Source organism: Aphis gossypii, unplaced genomic scaffold (genome assembly GCF_020184175.1).
Source record: "Aphis gossypii isolate Hap1 unplaced genomic scaffold, ASM2018417v2 Contig00452, whole genome shotgun sequence".
NCBI classification, from domain to species: domain Eukaryota; kingdom Metazoa; phylum Arthropoda; class Insecta; order Hemiptera; family Aphididae; genus Aphis; species Aphis gossypii.
Window position 1 is genome coordinate 16597 of NW_026083111.1, and position 11541 is coordinate 28137.

At 31.7% G+C, this 11541-nt stretch overlaps 1 pseudogene; it reads right to left on the reverse strand.

The window, feature by feature from the left end:
• Window positions 1–9573: 9573 nt before the first annotated feature.
• On the reverse strand, window positions 9574–10740 carry LOC126554228 (uncharacterized; annotated as a pseudogene).
• Window positions 10741–11541: the final 801 nt, after the last annotated feature.

Here is an 11541-nt window from a genome sequence, read left to right on the forward strand (position 1 = left end):
ATTTGATCTCGAATAAGATGATGTTGATCGAAGCTTTGGGATGAATATAGTTTCCTTTCAACATTTTTTTTACCTGGTTTGAGGAAGAAAATTTCTTGTGTCGCTAGGGCCCGAGCAGTTAAAATCACAAGGAGATCCACGTCTTCCCCAACTACAATTGTTATATTATTCACAGCCTCATTTATCGCTGTTTCAATAATTAAAACATCAGAATCATCTGTAGCTTGTTTAACGATAAAATTATTCAATCGAAATTTGGCAGACAGCATTGAAATCAACCGGATTTTATTATTTCTATTTGAAAGCAAATTCTCTTGGCTTACTGTACAAATCATTGTTTCTTTGAAATTAATATCAGGAGATGAAGTTTTTGTTGCTCGGCGAGTCTGCTCCATTGTTTTTACGCTGTTTCTGAGATAACTGTAGCCATCAAAAACTATTATACAGTTCGATCCGAAGTGTTTACTCACATAATTAATATATGCTGTTCAAATAGCTTCAAAAGTTTCATTTTGATGCCACACCACGCGATGTAACAAAAATCCTCCATCAATCACGTATGTGCCATTTTCGAAATGTAAATCTTGCTCTTGTTCAGGAGTGAGTGATTTGAAACTGCTGTACAATGCTGATTTATTTGTTTTCCACATTCCTTTTTCATCAAAGAGCGACACTGGAAACGGAGCCAACTCATAAGCTAAATAATTTCGGAGCTCCTCATTTGATCTTTTCATAACGCAAATTCTTTGAAACAATAATAACGGATCGATCGGCACTGTTTTGTTGTGAACTTAAACATTACTGTTAACACTTAAAAGTGGAAGTACTCGATCTGCTCGCGAAAATTTAATATCGAAAAATGTTTGGCCTATTTTTTTTTGCATAGCAATATTGCCAATCCTATTAGCATCATGACAATTAATTTTTTCATCTCCAGTGACTCCTGATGCAATGGACATAATTTTTTCGATAAAAGCAAAAGGGTAGTGGAAATCTAACCACTGTAAAAGTTTTTGAACATCTACATTATCTCTTTTAATGCGGGAGACCCTAGCGTCTACGTGTTGTTCTCCAGAATGAAAAGAAATTTGACAAAATTTTTCAAGTGATTCAGAAATGTTACTCGCAGTTAGAAGCCCATAAACCCATTTATTTAACACACTTTCGTTAGTACTTCTTCCATGTGTGAAACCTCCTTTTATTTTTGATAACTTCATCAGAGTTTGCTCAATTATCTGGTCACTCCATGTTCCACAGAAATATTTGTTTGATCGTTTAACCGTGAAAAAACTATTTGTAAACTTCTCAAAAGTTTCACTATCCATTAAACTTTTTAAATTTTCCATATCTGAAATATACAAAGTAGCTGACTTTGCATACAGAAAGTGCCCAGTTGCGTGAATATAAGGAATCATTTTTTTAATAGACGCTAAGTGTCCTCTCTAGTTGCCCATTCTTTCTGATCTAATGAATTCTTTCATAATTGTCATTATCTCGAAGTATTGTACCCACAACTGTGCAGTTGGACCTCTATTTTTAATTTCCTTCAATTTTTCATCAAATATTTTTTTTAATTCTTTAACTGCACTCGAGTCTTCGACACTTTGAAAATCTGACAAATTTGATAAGCAAATATTCAGGAATTCTTTTTGTTCATAATTTAATGATAACTCGTTCAATATTATGTGAGCCAGAGCAAGTTGAAGTAATGTGTGACCTCTAATTGCGCGAGAGTAAGCGTGACCTGATAATATATGGTCAACAGAGTTTTGAGCGAAAATAACGGATAGTACTTCTTTTAACCAACTTCCACCCATTATATAGCCAATTGATCCCAAAAACGACATTAAAAGATGAAAACCTCCAAGCCTCACAATTACTCTCGATAGCGGAGAATTTGTATCTGATGCTGTAACTATTTCTTTTGCTTTAAAATAAAGTGGTTGGTCAAATGTAACGATAATAAACGAATGGCCGTATTTGTTTCCGTCATCGATAATATAGTTTAATGTAGTGTAAAGGGTATTATAATCACTCGCTGCTTGATTTATGAATGGCAAAAAAAGTATCCGTGATTTGAAGTACGGTTCGTCGACAGTTAAATTTTCCATGTAGCCACTCCACCCTGGAATATTTTCTACGTTGTTCCATTTAGCGTATAACCATAAGACATCAGCATTTCGAAGCATCGATGATGTTGATATTTCATTGCAATCAATATTTTGTACCGTAACTTTTTTCAATCCCTTTATTCCTATATTTTCATAAAATTTGATTGGAATGCGTGCTACCTTTGCCATTTCTTCCCCCGTTGGTAACTTCTTTAGACGAATCATTTTTGTTTCACTTTCCATTTTATCGTGTGGAGTTATGATTCTAATCATACCCATAGAATGAAATGTATTAAATCCATCGATTGTTGCTACATTATGATCTGCATTATCAGCGACGTACTGTATGAAACAGCCTTCATCTGGTGAAGAAATTCGTGGTTGGGGGTGAAATAAAGCTGATGCTTCATACAGAGAAGTTTCCTTATAAGTAGCAGCCAAACCCAAGTATGATAAAATATCAATTAACCTTTGAGAACCGAATTGCCGATGTAAATAAACCGAGAGTCCCAGCTGTAGATTCGAAGCAAATGCTCTAGGACGTAGTGCAGTCATAATTCCATGGCAAAGCGTTGTGCATTTTTTACGTAGTGGCTCTATTTTTCTTTTTTTCTTTTTCAAAATTAACTCATCGACAAAAAAAAATTATTGATTCAGGAATATACTCGTTTAGATTATCGAATAAACACGTGCTCGGAGTATAATATTTTGTTTCACAAATTTGAGTGCACGCGTCTTGACGTAAAATACTTGCAGCTGCAACTAGAACTTCACGACGTTCTGCCTCGGGATCATTGTTTTTAAAAGACTGTTTCATTTGAGTTAAAACAGTATTGTAATGAGTGTCTCGGAAAGAAATAATAGTAGGTCCTGGTATTTTAGCGGTGATAACGATTCGATCGGAATATTTTTCTTCGAGTTTTTTTTTAATAGTTTTATCGTCTGGTTTGAAATCTGTTAATGTTTGTTTTAATTCAGATAGTGTAAACTGACAGTCCTCATGATTTTCAATGTAAGAAAAAATATTCTTCATTGCTGCATTAATATTATTATCTAGAGGACGACCCTTCTTCTCACCTGTACCAGGATTATGTAATTTACGCAAACACTTCTAGTGGTATCGTGTTTCCGCTGCAACTAAATCAATCTTGAAACTAATACGTTTTTTTACAGTTTTTAAAACATCATCACCTTTTTTGTTTGGTAGTGCCAGAATGTTATCTTTAAAGTTAATAGTGGAAACATAACTTATTAAATCGCGAGCATTTTTAATTTTTTTTTCTTTTTCTATGTCAGCCTCTAATCCACAAATAAAACAAAGTTTTTTAAAATCAAAAGTTGTACGTACCCGACTCTTTGGTGGGCTCGATGTGACACCTTCATTTTTGCGTTTTCTTTTAAATGCGGTAATACTCGATAACCGGCAATATTCTTTCCGGCAATTCACATGAACTTTGATTGAAGATACATTCATCATAAGTTCGTCTTTACCATCACCTCTTTCAATACTCGCCTTAATCAAAGTTTGAAGTCCACGATCGACCTGCATAATATCTCTATCGCTCAATTGTTTCGAACAAATTATACATAAATCTGCCATTTTAACAAAACTTACGAAACGACAAAACTAAAGAAACCAAGAAACGAAGAATACGTCAGTCGCACTCGCAAATAACTCAATACTGCTGAATATTTCTACTTTGCTGTTATGTCTCCCCAGATACAGTCAATATAACGATAACATTATTATAGAAAAATACGATAAGACAATACAATAACATATTTTTAGTGCTATCGACGGCATAGACCTTATTCATATATATATCATTTAATGCCTAATAACTGGAAAAACCCACTGATTAGACAGCGGTGTGTCCCGACTATTTAATAATAACAATATAAATATAATCCAACGTATCAGATGTACTATAATACTCAATGAATGTAAAAGTGTGGTAGCTTAGACCGTACAAGACGATTTTCATAAATATCTATCGGAAAAAAATTCTTATACATACTAATTTTTAGTTAATTTTTTTCTTGTAACGTTTTGATTGTAGGCTTAATGACTTGGGATACTTTTTTATAGATAATTTACTCAGCTTTAATATAGTATATAGGTGTTTTAGTTGTCCAGTTGATATTTTAGGAGGTATTAGTGAAAAACTGATTTTTGAGCAATTTTCACCCCTAAAAACCACCCTTAAAAGTTAAGCACATGTGTTATCACCGGGGACTTTTAGGTCTTTAGGAGAATAATCAGGACCCTAAACTAAAACAAAAAACCAATCTAAATCTTTTGTTTGATTTATTCCGAATAAAGCCCCGTTTTGTGCCTAACTTCTGTGGACTATAAGGACCGTGAACGTGACAACAGACGGTATCGACACGATTTTGACACGTTTGTCGTTGTATAAAACACTATAGTACGTTATTAACCATGGGAGACGATAGTACATTGTTGAACGAATTAGTTATTGCTAAGGAAAACATTAAACGTAAATTTGAGGCATTAAAAAGAGGTGATGCCGATATTCAATCGTATGTATCACAAACATTTAAACCAATAATCGAACCTCTGAACAAATTACATAACCAATCGCCAAAACCACAGACTTCCGAAACAAGTAATGATAATGACATTTCTAATGCAGTTGAAGATTTAGCTACCGATAATCGAACTGGAACATTCCGGTCATTAGAAGAAGATGAAAAAGATAAAATATATGGTCCAAGAAAAAAATCTGATGGTGATATTAAATTAGGTCATGAAGAAGTTAAATTTAAAAACAATGAAATAATTATCAAAGATTCATCTTATCAGCTAACACCAGGGCTAGTTGAGTTATAGTTGTTATAGTTATAGTAGTAGTTATAGTTTGTCTAGATATCCAATGCAATATACTGATAATGATTTAAATACATATAAATTAATACTTATTCAAACATTAGCACATTTAACGCTGGACGGAAAAAAAATTAAGCAGGGCGGTGCAAAGTATAAACAAATTATTTGTAAGCTATTCTCCTCGGGGACCGGTGTGAAATTACAAACACATAATTTAGTATATTGGAATGATCGGAATGAGTTGGTTGACAGATTAAGACTTCTTTTAGCTTCTCAATCTGCAGGAAACACCGGAGTTTCAAACGAAATATTATCTATTTTTGAAGAACTCTATGAAGCCGGTATAACAAAGAAAATACCAAATGTCTAAACGTGACATAGCAATCGAACTTCATAGACCGGCTAAGAAAAATTATACTTGACGAAAAGTAAATGTGTACTAAAAAAACGATTTATGGCAGGCAGACTTGGTCGAGATGATATCACTTTCAAAGAAAAACAATGGATACAAGTATATTCTCTGTGTGATTGATTGCTTCACGAAATTCGCCTGGGCTATACCATTAAAAACAAAAACGACTTGTGAAGTGACCGGTGCCATGTTCAAAATACTTATTGATAGATCGCCTAAACTGATGCAAGTAGATAATGGAAAAGAATTTTACAATTTGAAATTTGACATGTTAATGACAAAGCATAATATAAAAAAGTATAGCACATATTCAACGATGAAAGCTTGTTTTGTTGAAAAGTTCAACCGAACTTTAAAAACAAACATGTATAGAGAGTTTACTGCCCAGGGCTCACATAAATGGATATCTATTTTACCCATCTTGATAGACAATTACAACAATTCAAAACATAGAACGATCGGGATGACACCGATCCAGGTGGAAGAAAATCCTGCACTAGTAACTTTAAAACAACGCTCAATAACTAATAGAAAAGTAAAATTTCATATTGGAGATAAAGTTCGAATAAGCACTCAGAAAGGAGTTTTTACAAAAGGATTTTCATCTAATTATTCAACAGAAATATTCACAATAGTAAAAATAAACAAAATAGAACCACCCTCTTATCAGTTACACGATTATCATAATGAACCAATAGCCGGTTGTTTTTACACCGAAGAAATATCTAAAACAAATTTTCCTAATGATTATTTAATTGAAAAAATTATACGAAAGAAGGGGAATCAGATATATGTTAAATGGGTAGGATTTTACAATTCTCATAATTCATGGATAAATAAGAATGAAATTAAAAAATAATTTCAGTGGTTGCCCAGAAGTGATTGTGTTCGGTACTACGAAATTTGTTTTTCAATATTCCATACAGTAAGTCAGCTTAACAATATGTCTTCAGCTATTTTGGACATTCATTGCATCCTCGGAGTCAACAACAAGTATTTTAAAAGTGACCCTGCGTTCGCAATACATGTAACATATTCATTATTTATGTTGCGGTATTGCTATATAGTTATTATTATACAAAATGTTTCGTAGATTAAGAATAATATAGTATCACAATGATTGTAATAATATAATTATGTTATCTACTCGTTTTTATTAAATAAAAATCAAGCAATCGGTAATCAGAAAAACAGATGTTTATAAAATCGCTATAAAATTAATAATCGATCATAATAAATGGGGATTTTTATTTTTCACTATCCATTGGTAACACTGTGTAATACAACAAAGAGTACATGAATTGTGCTACACATTTGTTACCAATGACAATGTAAAGAGGGGGTCATATTTGTGACCCGTGGGCCTGAACGGCATGCTCTGTTATTTATTTCCCGCTCTTTTTCGTTATGGTTATTATCACATTATCACACTGAAACGTTTTTTGATAATGTCACTAAGATTTATTTACAAAATATTTTATGTGCATAATTGTATTACAATATAATTTGTTTTATCTTAACTTTTGTATAAAATTTATAAAATGACTAAAAAGCTAAGCGAAATTGATATACTTAGTTTATTGGGAGATGGCTACGATTTTGATATTGGAAGTATTGACGACGAAACGGAAGAATTAGATTTTCCCAATGACGAATTTCAAAATCTGTTGAACGATTTCGAAGAAATACACGATGAGATAAATGAAGTAACAACTAATATTCATAATAATCCACCAATAGTTGAGCCTAATATAATATATAATGTAACTGAAAAAAATATATAACCTGGCATAACGAACCATACATACCACCAAAATTACATTTAGATGACATACAAGAAAATATTTGCAATAAATTACGTTTTCCTATCGAAAATTTCTTAGATTTTTTCGATGAAACTTTTTTAGAAGAAATCGCTTTTAATACAACACTTTATTCTGTTCAAAATAGTGTACCAAAATTTTAAGGCCACCAATTCTCAGAAAATAAAACAGCTAATAGCAATACATTTAATAATGGGAAGTTTATAATATCCTAGAGCTCGTATGTATTGGGAAGACGAATTTCGTGTCAGTTTAATATGTAATACAATGACCAGAAATCGTTTTTTTCAGTTACGATCATATTTGCATATAATTAATAATGAATCGATACCATTAGGAAATAAAGATAAATTTATTAAAGTACGTCCATTGTATGATTTAATAAAGAAAAAGTGCAATAGTTTACCCAAAGAACGAAATCTTTCAATTGACGAACAAATGGTTCCATTTAAAGGACATTTGTCAGTTAAGCAATACATGAAAGGAAAACCTTGTCCGTGGGGTATCAAAATTTTTATTTTAGCTGGCGAAAGTGGTATAGTTTACGATTTTATAATTTACCAAGGTCCAACGACTGAGTTCGATGAAAGTAATCAAAAAAAGTTAGGACTAGGTGGTGCCGTAGTTTTATATCTTACGAAGACTGTTAAAGAAAATTCGCATTACTTGTTTTTTGACAACTACTTTTCGTCTTTTCAATTGTTTGAACAATTATACATGTGTTCACGCTAAGAGGTACCACTAAACATTTCAGAACGATGACCTTGTATAGAAATGGGGTTTTTACTAAATGAAAGATAGTACTTAAATACACATTTATTTATGATATTCAAATTTTTAACACTTTTGGTGTGCGCATGCGCAATACAACTTACATTTTTTTAAATGGAAACACTACTTTTTTTTACATATTCGGATAGATTATTTTTTTTAAAACGTTTTTTGTATAAAAAGTTTTTTTCTATTTACAAAACTGACAAAATTAGAGAAGTCAACATTTGAGTTTTTGCATAATTTTAAACGAAATGTTCACTTATAACTACTGGAAATAAAAAAAATAGTGCCAAATTAATACCTAATTATACCTTATCTGTTTATAAATAATAATTTAATAATATCGTACGTCGTCCTGATGGATATCCCGAGTACCTGTGTGATATAATTTTTGTTTAGTAAACTGCTATAATACGATTACAATTTTAACTATTTTTATAGTGGAATTTTATTTTATTAATGTACAAATATTGAAATGGGGTTTTCAGGAGGTGATAGGGAGTACTTAAATACACATTTTCAGACAAATTTAAAATTTTTAACACTTTCGATACGCGCATGCGCGATACAACTTACTTTTTTTTAAATGTTAACACCAATTTTTTTTTACATATTCGGATACAGTATTATTTTCTAAACAATTTATGTATAAAATTTTTTTTCTAATTACAAAATTTACATATGCAATTTAACGATGAAATGTAATATTTATGATTAATTTATTTTTGACGAAATCTAAACTAAATTCAACTTATTGTTACTTATTAGTATCCAATTATTGTTAAACTAGCTGACCCCGTGCACTTCGTTGCCCGTTAAAAATGCAAATTCTATATAATATGATTCGAAATTTGATTAATTTGTTATTTACTATTCGGTTTAACGGTGTTCAAAACTTAGACATTTTCATTGACTGTTTTGATTCTCAAAAATCTTGTGAAAGTACCACTTTAATATGCGAATTTTGTAAAATGCTTTCTTATTACACACTAAATTTGTGATACGATTTTACGAATGTATCGTGTAAATTGTAAGCATCGATCTATCATTGTTCAGGCTCTACGTTTATCAGTCAGTGAGTTACTCAAGTCATAATATTATAGTCATTCTGCTTACCGTTGCCGTGAGACTCTCTTATGATTATGAGAGCAGTATATTATCATGTAGGCAATCCACACGTGGTGGATTGCGGACCCTGCGAGATGTGTACGTAAGCTTATAATTTCTAACACTTAAGTTTCAAAGTTATATCATTTTTTTATTTTACTACGGTGGGTAAAATACAATTATGTGCCATCTCGTGGTTTTCATATTGTTGCCTGGTGATAAATAACTTTCTCAAATTTTTCGTCCGTAAGAACCTTCTCCTGGCAATTACGACCCAAACAAAAAAAGAATGAGCGAAATCGGTCCAGGCATTGTTGAGTTATGCGCGTACATACAAAAAAGGGGGTTCTATTTTATATAGTAGTATAGATACCTGTTTGTACACAGATAAGATATAAATAAACACTTTTTTATCGTAATTTACTCTCATTTTTTCATCCAGTCTTCTGAAATAAGAAAGTTAGTTGAATGTAATGAAAACTATAAAAATGTACACACTTTGAATTTGGAATCGAGATTTATTAATTTGCAATTAAGTTCTACAGTTTTAACTTATAAATTGTTCGAAGTTTCCACCTTGATGTTCCAAACATGATTCCAAACGTTTTAAAAATTCCGTTGATGTGGCAGCGTTTATTGTTCGTCCCTCAAATTATTACAAGCCAGTCGTATTTTGTTTTTTAAATCTTGGAGGTTTAAAAGTGGGTCCGCACAAACATTTTTTAAATGCCCCCATAAAAAAAAATCCAATGGGGTCAAGTCTGGAGATCTTGCCGGCCATGGAATTACTCCATGGGTACCAATCCATCGGTTAGGAAAAATTCATTTAAATATTGTTTAACAATGATCGCGTTGTGTGCTGGTGCACCATCTTGTTGAAAATACATATTTTCTCGCGTGGCTAATGGAACATTTTCTAACAGTAACAGTAATTGATTAACAAGAAAATCTAGATATCTTCTACCTGTAAGTGTTCCATCGTAAAAATAAGGACCTAAAAGTATTCCACCAATTAATCCACACCACACATTTATACCTCAAACTGTCTGAAAGTTAGTTTCTCGGGACCAGTGTGGATTTGTATCGTCCCAAAATCTATTGTTTTGTTTGTTCATTACACCATTATTTGTGAATTTAGATTCATCAGTCCACAAAATTTTATTATAAAATAAATTTTCGATTTCAAATTGAACGCTAAACCATGACAAAAATTGTCATCTACGTTCAGAATCTCCGATTCGTAAATGTTGAACAAACTCGGGTTTATATGGGTGCATTTGGTTTTTTTTCAAAATTGTATGTACTGCACCAACTGATACACCAATTTCTCGAGATACATGTCTTATTGATGATCGTGGATAAGCACGTATGTAGGCCATTACCTGCAATTCAGTGTCTTCATCAAAATTATTTGGTCTAGGCTGCCGTTGTCTGTTTTCATTGCTAGGAAATTGACCGTTTTCATTTAATCCACGTAAAAGTCTAAGGACATAATTATGATGTGGATGATAACTATTTGGATACCGATCTGCGTACACCCGAGCTGCTTGTCGAGAACTACGATTACATTCACCAAAAATAAGAATAAGTTCGACTTTTTCACTGCTATTCATTTTAATACAGTTCTTTCATGTAAAACAGTGTATTAAAGCAATAACGATTTTTTCAGAATGTGATATCTAACCAGAACAAAAAATAACACGTAACAGTAATTGTCACAAGACTAGTTTGAAATTATTAAAATAAATGTATAACGAACAAGATTTACTATCTTAATTACAGGTAAAATTTAAAGTCAAAGTTATTTTTATTATCTTATCTGTGTGCAAACAGATATTTAACAATAATTGGATACTAATAAGTAACAATAAGTTGAATTTAGTTTAGATTTCGTCAAAAATAAATTAATCATAAATATTACATTTCATCGTTAAATTGCATATGTAAATTTTGTAATTAGAAAAAAAATTTTATACAAAAAACGTTTTAAAAAAAATAATCTATCCGAATATGTAAAAAAAAGTAGTGTTTCCATTTAAAAAAATGTAAGTTGTATTGCGCATGCGCACACCAAAAGTGTTAAAAATTTGAATATCATAAATAAATGTGTATTTAAGTACTATCTTTCATTTAGTAAAAACCCCATTTCTATACAAGGTCATCGTTCTGAAATGTTTAGTGGTACCTCTTAGCGTGAACACACTGTATATTAATAAAATATATGCTATTGGTACCATTCGTGCAAATCGATTCAATAAACCTCCATTATTATCTGATAAAGTTATGGGGAAAATGGGACGAGGTACTACTTATGAAATCCGGTCCTCCAAAACAGACAATGGTTGTTCCATTGCACTTGTAAAATGGTTTGATAATAAACCTGTTAATATGGCATCAAATTATTTAGCTTCTGGTGTTATCGACGAAGTGAAAAGATATGACAAAAGAAAAAGTTTACGTGACAGT